The sequence below is a fragment of the Amblyraja radiata genome, chromosome 27 (assembly GCF_010909765.2).
Source record: "Amblyraja radiata isolate CabotCenter1 chromosome 27, sAmbRad1.1.pri, whole genome shotgun sequence".
In the NCBI taxonomy this organism is placed as follows: Eukaryota; Metazoa; Chordata; class Chondrichthyes; order Rajiformes; family Rajidae; genus Amblyraja; species Amblyraja radiata.
This window is the reverse complement of record NC_045982.1, coordinates 2,664,398-2,682,477: the sequence shown is the minus strand read 5'-3', so window position 1 is coordinate 2,682,477 and position 18,080 is coordinate 2,664,398.

The window sequence follows — 18,080 nt, the reverse complement described above, 5'->3', positions numbered from 1 at the left end:
TCTCGGAGAAAACCCACGCCGGTCACGGGGAGAACGTGCAAACTTCGTACAGACAGCACCCGTAGTCAGGATCATAGAAACATAGAAACATAGAAAGTAGGTGCGAGAGTAGACCACCAGGTCCGTCGAGCCCGCACCGCCACTCGCTCATGGCTGAACACTAAACAGACACACTTACCCACAAACAGTAGACACAAGACACAGAACACAAGACACTACCCTCCCCTTTATACCGCTATCACCCCTCTCCACCCCAAAAACCTCGTGATCTCCTGGGAGAGGCAAAAAACCGGATAAAAACCCAGGTCCAATTCGGGAAAAAAATCCGGGAAATTCCTCTCCGACCCCCAATCCAGGCGATCGACACTTGTCCAGGAGATCACTCAGGTCTTACTATACTAACCATACCTAGGTCCATATCCCTGCCCTCTCCCCGTAGCCCCTTATCCCCTTGGCAGCTAAAAAACCATCTATTTTAGTCTTAATATATTTAAAGTTTCTGCTTCCACTGCTCCCTGGGGCAGTGAATTCCATAAATTAACCACCCTCTGGGTGAAGAAGTTCTTCCTCATCTCCGTTTTAAAAGAGCCCCCCCTTATTCTGCAACTATGTCCCCTAGTTCTAGTTTCCCCGATCATTGGGAACATCCTCGGTGCATCCACCCGATCAAGGCCCCTCACGATCTTATATGTTTCAATGAGATCGCCTCTCATTCTTCTAAACTCCAAAGAGTAGAGTTCCAGCCTACTTAACCTTTCCTCATATGTCAATCCCCTCATTGCAGGAATTAATCTTGTAAACCTTCGCTGCACTGCCTCCAGGGCTAGTACATCCTTTCTTAAGTATGGACCCCAGAACTGTACACAGTATTCCAAATGTGGTCTCACTAATACTGTGTACAGCTGCAGCAAGACCTCCGTGTTTTATACTCAATCCCCCTAGCAATAAAGGCCAAAACTCCATTGGCCTTCCTGATTGCTTGCTGCACCTGCATACTAACTTTTAGTGATTCATGTACTAATACCCCTAGATCCCTTTGCGTTGCATTACAACGCAGCTCCTCCTCATTTAGAAAATAACTTGCCCTATCATTTTTTTTCCCAAAGTGAATGACTTCACATTTATTAGTATTAAACTTCATCTGCCAAGTTGTTGCCCACTCACCTAGCTTATCTATATCCTTTTGCAGACTCTTCCTATCCTCCTCATCCCCTACTTTTCCTCCCATTTTTGTATCGTCCGCAAATTTTGATATATTACACTTGGTTCCCTCCTCCAAATCATTTATATAAATTGTGAACAACTGGGGTCCCAGCACCGACCCTTGCGGAACCCCGCTAGTTACCGGTTGCCATCCCGAGTATGAACCATTTATCCCCACTCTCTGCTTCCTATTTGTTAGCCAATCCTCTACCCATGCTAATATATTACCCCCAATCCCATAATTTTTTATTTTTAGCAATAGTCTCTTATGTGGCACCTTGTCAAAAGCCTTTTGGAAGTCCAAGTATACCACATCCACCGGTTCCCCTTTATCCACCCGGGTTGTTACTTCCTCAAAGAATTCGAGCAGATTCGTTAAACAGGACTTCCCCTTCACAAAACCATGCTGGTTCTGTCCGATGAAGTCATGTTTATCCAAGTGCCCCGTTAGTGTTTCTTTAATAATTGTCTCTAACATTTTACCCACCACCGATGTTAGACTAACCGGTCTATAGTTACCCGCCTTCTGTTTACTTCCTTTTTTAAATATAGGTGTTACATTGGCCATTTTCCAATCCACTGGGACCGTTCCTGCCTCCAGGGAGTTTTGGAAAATTATCACCAATGCATCCACAATCCCCACCGCTATCTCCCTCAAGACCCTTGGATGTAATCCATCAGGCCCAGGGGATTTATCCTCCTTCAGTCTCATTAATTTCCCTAATACCACCTCCTTGGTGATCTTAATAGTATTTAGCTCCTCCATTCCTACCGCCCCCTGTTTATCCAGCGTTGGAATATTTTTTGTGTCTTCTATGGTGAAGACTGATACAAAATACTCGTTTAATGCCTTTGCCATTTCCATGTTCCCCACCAACAACTCTCCAGTCTCACCCTCCAATGGACCAACGTTCACCTTAGCCACCCTTTTTCTTTTTATATAGCTATAAAAACTCTTACTATTAGTTTTTATGTTGTTTGCTAATTTCCTTTCATAGTCTATTTTCCCCGTCTTAATTAATCTCTTAGTTATTTTTTGCTGACCTTTAAATGCTTCCCAATCCTCTACCCTCCCACTATCTCTGGCTACCTTATATGCCCTTGCCTTCAGCCGAATACTATCCTTTATAGTTTTACTGAGCCATGGCTGACTGTTCTTACCCTTACCCCTTTTTTTCTTCATAGGAATAAATTTTTCTTGAAGGTTATACAGTAGACCCTTAAACGTACACCACTGCTCATGTACCGTCTTATTCTTGAGTCTGCTATCCCAGTCAACTTTGATCAGCTCATTCCTCATACCTTCATAATCCCCCTTATTTAGACTAAGCACCCTAGCCTGAGTTTCAACCTGCTCCCCTTCTATTTGAATATGGAATTCGACCATATTGTGGTCACTTGTTCCCAACGAGTCCCTAACTATGACATTTTTAATCAATCCTGCTTCATTACACAGGACCAGATCCAAGATTGCCTCCCCCCTTGTCGGTTCTGTGACATACTGTTCTAGGAACCCGTCTCTAATACATTCTATAAACTCTTCCTCTAGTCTACCCTGCCCAGTTTGGTTTGCCCAATTAATATGAAAATTGAAGTCCCCCATGATTACAGCAGTTCCCTTTTTACATGCGTCAACTATTTGCAGATTTATGTTCTGACTAACAGCGTCACAGCTATTTGGAGGTCTATAAATTACACCCACTAGTGTTTTTTTTCCCTTGTTATTCTCTATCTGTACCCAAGCTGTTTCACTATCCTGATCCTTCAACGCAATATCCTTCCTCTCTAGGATCGAACCGGGGTCCCTGGCGCTGTGAGGCAGCTACTCTACCGCTGCGCCACCGTGCCGTCTGGATGAAGAGACATTTAAATTCTAACATATCTTGACTGGAGTGTAACTAATAGCATTACAAGACTTAAGAGGGAGTTAGATGTGGCCCTTGTGGCTAAAGGGATCAGGGGGTATGGAGAGAAGGCAGGTACAGGATACTGAGTTGGATGATCAGCCATGATCATATTGAATGGCGGTGTAGGCTCGAAGGGCCGAATGGCCTACTCCTGCACCTATTTTCTATGTTTCTATGTAAGATAGACACAAAATGCTGGAGTAACTCAGCGGGTCAGGCAGCATGTTTCGGGTCGAGACCCTTCCTCTGAAGGGCCTGTTTCCATGCTGTTTCTTTCAAACAAGTACATTTCACTCTGGAACAAAATGTTGGTTTTGCGACGAAATTCAGAAATATATGAAGACACACGTATATGATGGACAGATGGTATCGCTCATCAGACTCTGATTTCGGACAAGACTCCATAAAACGTACAGGTTTGTAGGTGAATGTGTTTGGTACAATTGTGTGTAGGATAGTGTAAGTGTGCAGGGATCACTGGTCGGTGCGGACTCGGTGGGCCGAAGGGCCTGTTTCTGTTCTGTATCTCTAAACTAAACTAAACACTTTTAGACGACAGAAGGACAGAGCTCTAGTAGATATCAACAGACCCTCTATTTAACTGTGTAAGACGGAACTGCAGCGTGCTGGTTTAAACTGAAGTTAGACACAAATAGCTGGGGTAACAGTTCAAGAATAAGGGGTGAATCATTTAGAACGGAGATGAGGAAACACTTTTTCACCCAGAGAGTTGTGAGTCTGTGGAATTCTCTGTCTCAGAGGGCGGTGGAGGCAGGTTCTCTGGATACATTCAAGAGAGAGCTAAATAGGCCTCTTGATGATAGCGGAGTCAGGGGATATGGGGAGAAGGCAGGAACGGGGTACTGATTGGGGATGATCAGCCATGATCACACTGAATGGCTGGCTTGTAGGGCCGTATGGCCTACTCCTGCACCTATTGTCTATTGTCTATTGTAACTCAGCGGGACAGGCAGCATCTCTGGAGAGAATGAATGGGTGACGTTTTGGGTCGAGACCCTTCTTCAGGCTGAGAGTCAGGGAAGAGGGAGATACATAGATAAGGGAGTGTAAGGTGTGAAAGGAACAAGGGGATGGAGACCAAGGAAAATGTGTTCAAAATGTGTAGGAAGGAACTGCAGATGCTGGTTTGTACTGAAGTTAGGCACTAAAATGCTGGAGTAACTCACAGGCAGCATCTCTGGAGAGAAGGAATGGGTGACGTTTTGGGTCAAGACCTTTCTTCAGACTGAGAGTCAGGATCTATATATCTATACCACATATATATGATGAATACTGGATACTAATTTTGCTGACAAATTAATGAAAGTTTTGCAAAATGCAACGATGATCAAGACATGGTGGAGCCCACAATGGTCCATGTAGGGTTCATTTGTACCGTCCATATCTTTCGTTTCCCTCTCCCCTGACTCTCAGTCTGAAGAAGGGTCTCGACCGGAAACGTCACCCATTCCTTCGCTCCAGAAATGCTGCCTGTCCCGCTGAGTTACTCCAGCATTTTGTGTCTATCTTCAGTTGAAGCCAGCATCTGCAGTTCCTTCCTACGCACATCTCCAGCTCGGAGTTCCATCTGTCATGTTGCTATTTTGAGGCAGAGTCCGCTGAAGGGCCATATCATCAGCGGAGAATCCCTCTTGACGAGCTGGAACTCCGTCAAATATTCGAAAGGACTGCAAACCTTCAGATCTCAAGACTTTGGAGAATTCATGCCGGTGAACATATACCCGATGCACTTTGGAAGAATTAATGACAGTCAGGTAACTGAACCCCCCACTCACCAGCTAGAGTGCATTCCTAAACTCCCATCTACCTCGTTGGAGATCTTTGTGCTAGGTGGAGGAAGGGTCTTGACATGAAACGCCACCCAATTCCTTCTCCAGAGATGCTGCCTGACCCGCCGAGTTACACCAGCATTTTGTGTCTATCTTCGTAAGCCTGGCAAAGTGATACGTGGATAGACACAGAATGCTGGAGTAACTCAGCACGTCAGGCAGCATCTGTGGAGAACATGGATAGGTGACGTTTCACAGAGTGCTGGAGTAACTCAGCGGGTCAGGCAGCATCTGTGGAGAACATGGATAGGTGACGTTTCACAGAGTGCTGGAGTAACTCAGCGGGTCAGGCAGCATCTGTGGAGAACATGGATAGGTGACGTTTTGGGTCGCAACCCAGACTGAAGAAGGGTCCCGATCCGAAACCACCTATCCATGTTCTCCAGAGATGCTGCATGACCTGCTCAGTTACTCCAGCATTTTGTGTCCATCTTCGATATGAACCAGCATCTGCAGTTTCTTTATATTACATTTAATGTCTAATCACACTTTATCTTGCACTAAATGTTATAGCCATTCTCCTTTATCTGGGCGGCTCGATTGTATACATGTAAAGTCTGTTCTTTGACTGGTTAGCCACAAACAAAAGCTTTTCACTGTACCTCGGTACACGTGACAATAATAAATGTGACAAGTCTGAACATGCAACCTAGCATTATCTCCCTGGAGGTAGGATTTGGTTTACACACCAGTGTAAACCAAATAGGCCTGTCCCGCTTACGCGACTTTTTCGGCAACTGCCGGCACCCGTCATAGGTCGTTGCAAGAATCCAGCGGCTACCAGAACAAGGTACGCCTCTTTGGGCGACTACTCACCACCATACAGGCTTCACCCCACGACATGTCGCCTGTACGGTCGTGAGTCCGTCTCCTCAGATCGTCCCAAAGAGGTTTAAGCGTCTTCTGGTCGCCCGCTGAATTTCAACATGGTTGAACATTTTTGGCGACCTAGCAACGACCTATGAACGGGTGCCGGCAGTCATCCGAAGAAGTCGTGCAAGTGGACATAAATATTTGCAAATATTACACTATGCGGGCACCAACGTTTATTCAAGTCCGGTCCGCTCAATGTACTGGAGCAGACCCAAGAACAACTCTCTCTCCTCTCCTCTTCTCTCCTCTCCCTCTCCTCTCCCCTCCCTCCCCTCCCATCCCCTCCCCTCCCCCTCTCCTCTCCTCTCCTCTCCTCTCCTCTCCTCTCCTCTCGTCTCGTCTCGTCTCCTCTCCTCTCCTCTCCTCTCCTCTCGTGGCCATCTGTGTTTTAGTTTTAATTTTAGCTTTTTCAGTTTTAGAGATACAGCGCGGAAACAGGCCCTTCGGCCCACCGAGTCCGCGCCGCCCAGCGATCCCCGCATACTAACACTACCCTACACACTCCAGGGGCAATTTACATTCAAAACCAATCCAATCAACCTATAAACCTGTACGTCTTTGGAGCGTGGGAGGAAACCGAAGATCTCAGAGAAAACCCACGCGGGTCACAGGGAGAACGTGCAAACTCCGTACAGACAGCACTCGTGGTCGGGATCGAACCCGCGTAGGTTCACGAGATTGATCCCTGGGTTGGCGGGACTGTCACATGAGGAAAGACTGGGCTTGTATTCGCTGGGGTTTAGAAGGATGAGGGGGCATCTTATAGAAACATATAAAATAATAAAAGGGCTGGACAAGGTAGATGCAGGAAAAATGTTCCCAATGTTGGGCGAGTCCAGAACCAGGGGCCACAGCTTTAGAATAAAGAGGAGGTAATTTAAGACTGAGGTGAGAAAAAACTTTTTCACCCAGAGAGTTGTGAATTTATGGAATTCCCTGCCACAGAGGCCAGTGGAGGCCAAGTCACTGGATGGATTTAAGAGAGAGTTAGATAGAGCTCTAGGGGCTAGTGGAGTCAAGGGATATGGGGAGAAGGCAGGCACAGGTTATTGATAGGTGACGATCAGCCATGATCACAATGAATGGCGGTGCTGGCTCGAAGGGCCGAATGGCCTCCTCCTGCACCTATTTTCTATGTTTCTATGTTTCTGTCGCTGGCGCTGTGAGGCTGCAAGGCGGCAACTCTACCGCTGCGCCACCGTGCCGCCGTTTGTGTCCCGGGGGTGTCTCCTGCAGCCGACCGTGAAGGTGCTGGAGGCATTACCCCGTTTCACACGCTGATTTGCCCTTTGCATAGTTTCCACATAACTCCAAGTTGTGGAACTTCAACCCGCAGTACATAAAAGCAGGTAGTCTTACACTGCGATGAGATTCCTGCCATAAATCAGACGGAGGTAACCAGGACTGCCAAACTGTCTAAATGCCGCCCAACACACATTCACTGCACTGTCTTACATCATGGCCTTGTGATTTCTCTCCAGCTGTCCCCAGCAGTGTCAGTCGGCTAGTGTTACAGGGCAAGTTTCTAAGTTGAGGGGTGGCTGGGGCTGCAAGCACATGGCTGGGTGATTTAACACACACCAACAGCGCTGTCATATCACAGTCGCAGCCAAAGGACGGCCAATGAGACTCGGCTATAAGAGGCGAGTGACTTCACCCAGACAGGCTCTGTCATGCGGTGACACCATCTATGGAGCCAACGCCACCCTCGTGAATCACGGGGCTGCCTCACCAATGACAGCCCACAGTGACAACCGGGCCGGCACAGTGGGGCAGCGCTAGAGTTGCTGCTTTACAAGAAGGAAGGAAGGGTCTCGACTGTGTGTCAATAGACAATAAACAATAGGTGCAGGAGTAGGCCATTCGGCCCTTCGAGCCAGCACCGCCATTCAATGTGATCATGGCTGATCATCCCCAATCAGTACCCCGTTCCTGCCTTCTCCCCATATCCCCTGACTCCGCTATTTTTAAGAGCCCTATCTATCTCTCTCTTGAAACCATCCAGAGATCCTGCCTCCATTCTGAGGCAGAATCACAACTCTCTGTGAAAAAAAGTGTTTCCTCGTCTCTGTTCTAAATGGCTTACTCATTATTCTTAAACTGTGGCCCCTGGTTCTGGACTCCCCCAACATCGGGAACATGTTTCCTGCCTCTAGCGTGTCCAAGCCCTTAATAATCTTATATGTTTCAATGAGATAACCTATCATCCTTCTAAACTCCAGAGTGTACAAGCCCAGCTGCTCCATTCTCTCAGCATATGACAGTCCCGCCATCCCGGGAATTAACCTTGTAAACCTATCACTTGCTAGGCTTTGTCCCACTTCCGAAGATTGACACAGAGTGCTGGAGTAACTCAGCAGGTCAGGCAGCATCTGTGGGGAACTTGGATAGGTGACGTTTCACAGAGGTGCTGGAGTAACTCAGCGGGTCAGGCAGCATCTGTGGGGAACTTGGATAGGTGACGTTTCGGGTCGGAACCCTGACTGAAGAAGGGTCCTGACCCGAAGAAGAACCTTGCAAGAGTCCCAGGTTCGATCCTGACTACGGGTGCTGTCTGTACAGACTTTGTACGTTCTCCCTGTGACCTGCGTGGGTTTTCTCCGGGTGCTCCAGTTTCCTCCCACACCCCAAAGGCATACGGGTTTTGTGGGTTAATTGGCTGTGGTAAAATTATATAAATTGTCCCAAGAGTGTAGGACAGTGTAAATGTGCAGGCTGGTTGGAGCGGACTCAGTGGTCCGGAGGGCCTGTTTCCGCAATGTATATCTACACTAAACTGAACATAATCTGTATCTGACCCAAGTTTCACTTGACAATGGGTGATGGAATTTAATACAGAGAAGTGTGAGGTGTTGCATTTTGGGACGTCGAACAAGGGCAGGACCTACACAGTAGATGCTAGGCCTCTGGGTAGTGTTGTAGAGCAGAGGGATCTAGGAATACAGGTGCATGGTTCCTTGAAGGGCGAGTCGCAGGTAGATAAGGTGGTCAAAAAGGCTTTTGGCACTTTGGCCTTCATCAGTCATAGTATTGAGTATAGAAGTTGGGAGGTCATGTCGCAGTTGTATGAGAGCCAGCACATCCTTCCTCAGATATGGTGCCCAAAATTGCTCAAGGCATTCCAAATGAGACCTTACCAGTGACTTATAGAGCCTCAACATTACATCCCTGGTTTTGTATACAAGCCCTCTTGAAATAAATGCTAGCATAAATGTTTAAATAAATGCTTTGTTTAAGAAGGAACTGCAGATGCTGGAAAATCGAAGGTGGACAAAAATGCTGGAGAAACTCAGCGGGTGCAGCAGCGTCTATGGAGCGAAGGAAATAGGCAACGTTTCGGGTCGAAACCCTTAAACGTTGCCTATTTCCTTAACGTTTTCGGCCCGAAACGTTGCCTATTTGTCTACCCGAAACCCTTAAGGAAATAGGCAACGTTTCGGGCCGAAACCCTTAAGGAAATAGGCAACGTTTCGGGCCGAAACCCTTAAGGAAATAGACAACGTTTCGGGCCGAAACCCTTACGGGTTTCGGCCCGAAACGTTGCCTATTTCCTTCGCTCCATAGATGCTGCTGCACCCGCTGAGTTTCTCCAGCACTTTTGTCTACGTTCAAAATCCATCACCAAAATCTGGAGTCGGATTGTCAATGGAAATTGGGCAAGGCTTCAAATAAATTGCTTCTTGTCTGCCAGCTGCAATTTAAATTATCCTCCTGGTCCAGCATCGAGACATGTCCCGGAATGGAATGCTGGACAAGATGTCAAGTAAGGAGCCCTAAGCTGTATCGACTCACATGGCTTAACTTGAACATGGTCCTGTCATCAGTTATGAAAACACAGAGAGTGCTGGATATATTCAGCAGAACAGGCAGCATCTGTGGAGCGAGAAACAGAGTCAGTGGTTCAGATGGATCACCTACCCGCTCAATATTTGCAACATTAATTCTTACCACCATCTTGTGGGCAGCCCGGTGGCGCAGCGATAGGGTTGCCACCTCACAGCGCCAGAGACCCGGGATCGGTCCTGACTACGGGTGCTGTCTGTACAGAGCTTGCACGTTCTCCCTGAGACCTCGTGGGTTTTCTCCGGGAGCTCCGGTTTCCTCCCACATTCCAAAGCCGTACAGGTTCATTTGGCTTCCGTAAATTGCAAATTGTCCCGATCGCCTCGGATAGTGTAATGCCCCCTGTCCCACTTAGGAAACCTGAACGGAAACCTCTGGAGACTTTGCGCACCACCCAAGATTTCCGTGCGGTTCCCGGAGGTTTTTGGCAGTCTCCCTACCTGCTTCCACTACCTGCAACCTCCGGCAACCACCTGCAACCTCCGGGAACCACACGGAAACCTTGGGTGGGGCGCAAAGTCTCGAGAGGTTTCCGTGCAGGTTTCCTAAGTAGGACAGGGGCATTAGCATACAGGGATCTCTGGTTAGCATGGAATGAGTGGGCCGAAGGGCCTGTTTCCACGCTCTATCTCTAAACTGAACTATGAACTAAACCAAATTAAACTTGGCACCTCTCTGTACTTGGCCCTAATGAACATGCAATATTCATCTCATTAAAATGGACCTGACAGGAAAAATGTACTTTTCAACTTTATCTTATAATGTTTAGTGTTTTATGTGTCGTTCTTAACTGTCACTGTATGTCGTTGTCACTTGTGGGCGGAGCACCAAGGCAAATTCCTTGTATGTGAATACTTGGCCAATAAAGTTATTCACTCATTCATCTAAAGTTTCTGAACTTCTAGAACATTTAATTGATGATATTCACCATTTTCCTACATGGCATGTGCATGAAGTGTCCATAATTAACTCACCCTAAATATTACTCACAAATGTTTGAACAACGTCCAGTTATTCAGTGTTTATTGCTCTCTTACTCTCTATGAAGTTGTTGCAAATCTATAAATCACGGTCTGTAACCACAGCCCTGCATTCCCTGTCAATGTTCATGTCTCATCTCCTATAAGGACCGACTGTTCCTGGATGGGCCCCAACAGAAACTAATTATCACCTGTAAGTCTGGACATTTGCTGGTTTAGATTTTGAAGTAATAACAAGATCAGCAAAACTCGTCTCCTCCAACTTCATTGCTCGGAGAAGATCATAAATTCATAAGTGATAGGAGCAGAATTAGGTCACTCGTCCCATCAAGTCTCCTCTGCCATTCAATCCTGGCTGATCTATCTTTCCCTCTCAACCTCATTCTCCTGCCTTCTCCCCGTAACCCGACACCCGTACTAATCAAGAATCTGTCAATCTCCGCCTTAAAATATCCATGGACTTGGCCTCCACAGCTGTCTGCGGCAACAAATCCCACAGATTCACCACCCTCTGGCTAAAGAAACTGACTGAGAAACTGACTACAGCACGAGGATATGAGACAGAGTGCTGGGACCTTTTGTATCAAGCTAAGAGCAGGATTAGAAACACATCTTCAGTCTGAGGAAGGGTCCTGACCCAAAACGTCACCTGTTTCTACGGGTGCTGTCTGTACAGAGTTTGTACGTTCTCCCCGTGACCACGTGGGTTTTCTCCGGGTGCTCCGGTTTCCTCCCACACTCCAAAGACGCACAGGTTTGGAGGTTAATTGGTTTTTGTAAAATTGTAAAATTATTCCTAGTGTGCATAGGATAGTGTTGATGTGCGAGGATCGCTGGTCGGAGTGGACTTGGTTGGCCGATATAATTGTAAAGTTGTCCCTAGTATCACTAAGCTAATCTTAACTAAATACATGTACACGTATACGCACGCACACACAGAAACAAACACATGTTTGCACATATATGCACGCACACACGCACACACACTTAGACACACACACACACACACACACACACACACACACACACGCACACGCACATACACACACACACACGCACATACACACAGGCACACACATACACACACACACACTCACTTAAACGCTTGTACACACAAATACACACATGCACACATACACACACACATACGCACGCACGCACACACACACATACGCACGCACACACATACACACCCATGCAAACACATACACACACATGCACGCATGTACACATAATACACACACGCACACACATACACACACATATACACGTGTACACACACACACATGTACACAGGGCTGAAGTGCCTGTCTACATTGCTGTATCTGCCTTTGACTCCATTAAGTTTACTGTAGTTGGTACAAAGTAAATTAGAGCAGTTAATACGTGTCAACTTGCCTTAGATCCCACAATGTGATGAAACTCTCATACTGCTAACCATTGATTGAATGTATTGGATTATTTTTGAGCGGGGCGTGTTGTGATCTGTTTTAGGCTGGATTAGCACTTCACAAAAGTCTGTCAGCACCTTAACTCGTGTCCTAGTTTGGTCACCTTGCGGGTAAACAGCCCTTCTGAAAAATGGGTGCTGGCAGTGCAGACAAACGGTCAGAGGCAGCTGTTGGAGCTACTGGTTGGAAGTTGAAGCAATTAATATATTTACTGTCATTGCAAATGCTCCCGCAATCCTGGAAAGATTCTGCAGGTCTGACTGATTGCTGGCAGCTGTACTTCACCTCCCCACCACACTCATCTATAAAATTATCATTGCCTGTCTCAAAGAAGCCATTGTACTCATCGACTGAGTCCCTCGGCTCTAGGGAACAGCATGGTAGAGTTAGTTCAGCTTAGTTTAATGTCACGTGCACCGAGGTACACTGCTAGAGGTTGTAGCCAACTAACCTACAAACCTGGAGTGTGGGAGGAAACCGGAGCACCCGGAGAAAACCCACGCAGGTCACGGGGAGAAGGTACAAACTTCGTACAGACAGCGCCTGTAGTCAGGATCGAACCCGTGTCTCCGGCGCTGTGAGGCAGCAACTCTACCGCTGCGCCCTGGACAAGTGTGGTGGCATCGCAATATTCTCTAGATCGCTGAGGCAGCACGCTGGCACAGCGATAGAGTTGCTGCCTCACCGCGCCAGAGACCCGAGTCGGGGGGTGATTGGAGGGGGCGGGAGGGGGGGGGGGGGGAGGGGCAGACCTGGTTCACCACTGTGAACAGAAGTTAAAACAGTTCGATGAACTTGTTTCAGCCTTTTCGGCATCAGAAAAGGGGCGACTCTTGTGTACTGCCTAGGTGATGTGTGCTGCATGCTAGACAATGTAGACAATAGACAATAGGTGCAGGAGCAGGCCATTTGGCCCTTCGAGCCAGCACCGCCATTCACTGTGGTCATGGCTGAGCTAAACACAGCATTTCACTGTACTTAGGTACATGGGACAATAAAATATCATTGAATCATTGAGGAGCGTTTGACGGCACTGGGCCTGTACTCGTGGAGTTTAGAAGGATGAGGGGGTTCCTCATTGAAACTTACCGAATAGTGAAAGACCTGGACAGATGATGGATGTGGAGAGGATGTTTCCACTAGTGGGAGAGTCTAGGACTAGAGGTCACAGCCTCAGAATTAAAGGACGTTCCTTTAGGAAGGAGATGAGGAGGAATTTATTTAGCCAGAGGATGGTGAACCTGTGGAATTTATTGGTGAATCTGTGGAATTCATTGCCACAGACAGCTGCGGAGGCTAAGTCTTTGGGAGTTAAGTGTTTAAGTATTTTTAAAGTGAAGATTGACAGATTCCCGATTAGTAAGGTTGTCAGGTTAATTGGCTTGGTATAGGTGTAAATTGTCCCTCGTGTGTGTAAGATGGTTTTACGCCAGAATCCTGTACATTGACTTCAGCTCAGCGTTTAACACCATCATCCCACAGAGACTTGTGGAGAAACTAACCCTGCTGGGCCTCAACACCACCCTGTGTCACTGGATCTTGGACTTTCTGACAGAGAGACCGCAGTCAGTCCGTGTTGGCAAGAACACTTCAGGCTCGATCACGCAGAGCACCGGCTCCCCTCAAGGCTGTGTGCTCAGCCCGCTGTTGTTCACACTGCTCACACATGACTGTGCTGCCAGATTCAGGGACAAAAAGATCATAAAATTCGCGGATGACACAACAGTGGTGGGACTCATCAGCGGAGATGACGAATCAATGTACAGGGAGGAAGTAAAACAACTAGTGGACTGGTGCGGCAAAAATAATCTAGAATTAAATGTCGACAAAACGAAGGAGATGGTTGTCGACTTCAGGAGGGCGCAGCCAAAGCATACACCCCTCAACATCAGTGGCACTGCAGTGGAGAGAGTGGAGAGCATAAAGTTCCTCGGTGTGCAAATTACAGACGGCCTCACCTGGTCCAGGAACACCACTGGGACCGACAAACGGGTCCATCAGCGACTGCACTTCCTGAGGAAACTAAAACAGGCCTCACTCCCCACCAACATCCTCAGGGCTTTCTACAGGGGTACGGTGGAGTCTGTACTCACGTACTGCATAAATACATGGTACTCCACCTGCAACTGCTCGGACAGGAAGGCTCTGCAGAGGGTAGTGAGGGGAGCAGAGAGGATCATTGGCGTCTCCCTACCCTCGGTACAAGAACTGTTCCAGAGCCGCTGTCTGAAAAAAGCTCAGAGAATTACTAAGGACAAACTGCACCCCCTCCACATACACCTGGATCTCCTGCCATCAGGCAAGAGATATCGAAGCATCAAAGCCCGGACTACAAGACTGCTAAAGAGCTTCCTACCACAGGCTGTGAGGCTGCTAAACAGTCACTCTGTACTCACAGTCACCTGATTCTGCGGTTCGCACCAATACTTTAATAACTGGCACTGGCCACTCAAATCAGCTGCCCCGGACATTTTTATGATTGGTTTATTGTATTTTAACGTTGTGTTTTACCTGCTTTTAACTATTTATACTGTTCCATCAGGGACTGGATTGTTTTTAGTATTATGTGTGAAATGTTTTAAATTTCATGTGCGATGCTCCGCTATTCCCTGGGAAACGTCTTTTCATTTTGCACTGTACAACTGTTGCTTGCAAGATGACAATAAAGGTTGATTGATTGATTGATTGATTAATTGATTGATTGATTGATTGATTGATGTACGGGGATCGCTGGTCGGTCTGGGCTCAGTGGGACGAAGGGTCTGTTGTATCTCTAACACTAAAACTTCAGCCCACCGAGTTCGCACCAACCATCGATCACCTGTTCTATGTAATCCCACTTTCATATCCACTCCCTGCAGACCTGGGCATAGAAACATAGAATCATAGAAAATAGGTGCAGGAGTAGGCCATTCGGCCCTTCGAGCCTGCACCGCCATTCAATATGATCATGGCTGATCATCCAACTCAGTATCCTGTACCTGCCTTCTCTCCATACCCCCTGATCCCTTTAGCCACAAGGGCCACATCTAACTCCCTCTTAAATATAGCCAATGAACTGGCCTCAACTACCTTCTGTGGCAGAGAATTCCAGAGATTCACCACTCTCTGTGTGAAAAATGTTTTTCTCATCTCGGTCCTAAAGGATTTCCCCCTTATCCTTAAACTGTGACCCCTTGTTCTGGACTCACAGAGGGCCAATTAACCGACAAACCCCTAATGTCTTTGGGATGTGGGAGGAAACCGGAGCCACCCGGAGGGAACCGAATGGGGAGAACGTGCAAACTCCACATAGACAGCGCCCGGGGTCAGGATCGAACCCAGGTCTCTGGTGCTGTGAGGCAGCAACTCTACCAAGCTCCACCACTCTGTGCTGAGTCCCCATGTCACTGAGTTGTACAGCACACAGAGGTTATGTGGAGACGGCAGGAGTACGGAGTCAGGAGGGAGAGATGGATCAGCCACGATTGAATGGCGGAGTAGACTTGAGAGGCACCATGGCCCAACTCTGCTCCTATCACATGATCTTATGATCACCGTCTATATCTCTTGTTTCCCTTTCAATAGACAATAGGTGCAGGAGTAGGCCATTCGGCCCATCGAGCCAGCACCGCCATTCAATGTGATCATGGCTGATCGTCCCCAATCAGTACCCCGTTCCTGCCTTCTCCCCATATCCCCTGACTCCGCTATCTTTAAGAGCCCAATCTAGCTCTCTCTTGAAAGTATCCAGAGAACCAGCCTCCACCGCCCTCCGAGGCAGAGAATCTCACTCGTGACTCTCCCCCGACTTTCAGTCTGCAGAAGGGTCACGGCCCGAAACGGCGCCCATTATCTCTCACATAGAAACATAGAAAATAGGTGCACGAGTAGGCCATTCGGCCCTTCGAGCCTGCACCGCCATTCAATATGATCATGGCTGATCATCCAACTCAGTATCCTGTACCTGCCTTCTCTCCATAGCCCCTGATCCCTTTAGCCACAAGGGCCACATCTAACTCCCTCTTAAATATAGCCAATGAACTGTGGCCTCAACTACTTTCTGTGGCAGATAATTCCACAGATTCACCACTCTCTGTGTGAATTTTTTTTTTATCATCTCAGTCCTAAAAGACTTCCCCCTTATCCTTAAACTGTGGCCCCTTGTTCTGGACTTCCCCAACATCGGGAACAATCTTCCTGCATCTAGCCTGTCCAACCCCTTAGGAATTTTGTAAGTTTCTATAAGATCCCCCCTCAATCTTTTAAATTCTAGCCCTCCCATCTTCAGGGATGCCGCCTGACCCGCTGAGTCACTCCAGCTTTCCGAGTGTCTATCTTCAAACAAGTCATTCTCCTTTGTCGCCTTCATCTGCCTTCCATTGAATCACGCTGTCTTTTAAAATAAAGAACCACAACATGAGACTAAAAGACAAACACATTTGGTAGTAACTTAATACAGTTCATCTGGAATGGGGAAGATCTTTGCTGTCGGGAGTCGAGAGAAAAATTTACAGGACTGCAGATATGCAAACCTTGTGCTGGGTGGAGGGACTGATACATTAGTTGTGTGTGCATCCCATTTCCCAAAGCTTGCTATAAAAACAATAAACTGCTGAAGAGGCAAGTCGTGAAATAAGTGTCATTACTTTAACATTTACTTGTTATTGATGGGTTAACAGTGAAAGCATTTTCAAAGTGTTTAAGAAGGAACTGCAGATGCTGGAAAATCGAAGGTCGACAAAAGTGCTGGAGAAACTCTGTGGGTGCAGCAGCATCTATGGAGCGAAGGAAATAGGCGACGTTTCGGGCCGAAACCCTTAAGGAAATAGGCAACATTTCGGGCCGAAACCCTTAAGGAAATAGACAACGTTTCGGGCCGAAACCCTAAAGGAAATAGGCAACGTTTCGGGCCGAAACCCTAAAGGAAATAGGCAACGTTTCGGGCCAAAACCCTTAAGGATATAGGCAACGTTTCGGGCCGAAACCCTGAAGGAAATGGGCAACATTTCAAGCCGAAACCCTTAAGGAAATAAGCAACATTTCGGGCTGAAACCCTGAAGGAAATAGGCAATGTTTTGGGCTGAAATCCTTAAGGAAATAGACAACGTTTCGGGCCGAAACCCTTAAGGGTTTCGGCCCGAAACGTTACCTATTTCCTTCGCTCTATAGATGCTGCTGCACCCGCTGAGTCTCTCCAGCACTTTTGTCTACCAAAGCATTTTCAAAGTTGCTTTCCTGCTGAGAAATAGTTTAAACTATGTCGGTGGTGCCTGGAAGTAATGTTAGCCAGTGATTAAGTGTTTTAATGGTTGAGTATTTCAATGAATAAGCGTTTCAAATAAAATACAGAAGTTCGTGTAATTGCATGGCATGTGTTAATGAAGTGCCCGAAGTGTGATCTTTTAAGCTTTATTTTAGTTTCGTTTTAGAGATACAGCGCGGAAACAGGCCCTTCGGCCCACCGAGTCCGCGCCGACCAGCGATCCCCGCGCACTAACACTATCCTACACACACTATGGACAATTTACATTTACACCAAACCAATTAACCTACACGTCTTTGGAGTGTGAGAGGAAACTGAAGATCTCGAAGAAAACACACGCAGGTCACGGGGAGAACGTACAAACTCCGTACAGACAGCACCCGTAGTCAGGATCGAACCGGGGTCTCTGGCGCTGCGAGGCAGCAATTCTACCGCTGCGCCACCGTGCTGCTCCGAAAGCCTCCATCCATACTGTTCAAAAATAGTTCAGCTCAGTTTAGTTTATTGTCAGGTGTACCGAGGTACAGTGAGAAGCATGTGCTGCATCCTAACCAGCCAACAGATGTTGGGGGAGTCCAGAACCAGGGGCCACAGTTTAAGAATAAGGAGTAAGCCATTTAGAACGGAGACGAGGAAACACTTTTTCTCACAGAGAGTGGTGAGTCTGTGGAAGTCTCTGCCTCAGAGGGCGGTGGAGGCAGGTTCTCTGGATGCTTTCAAGAGAGAGC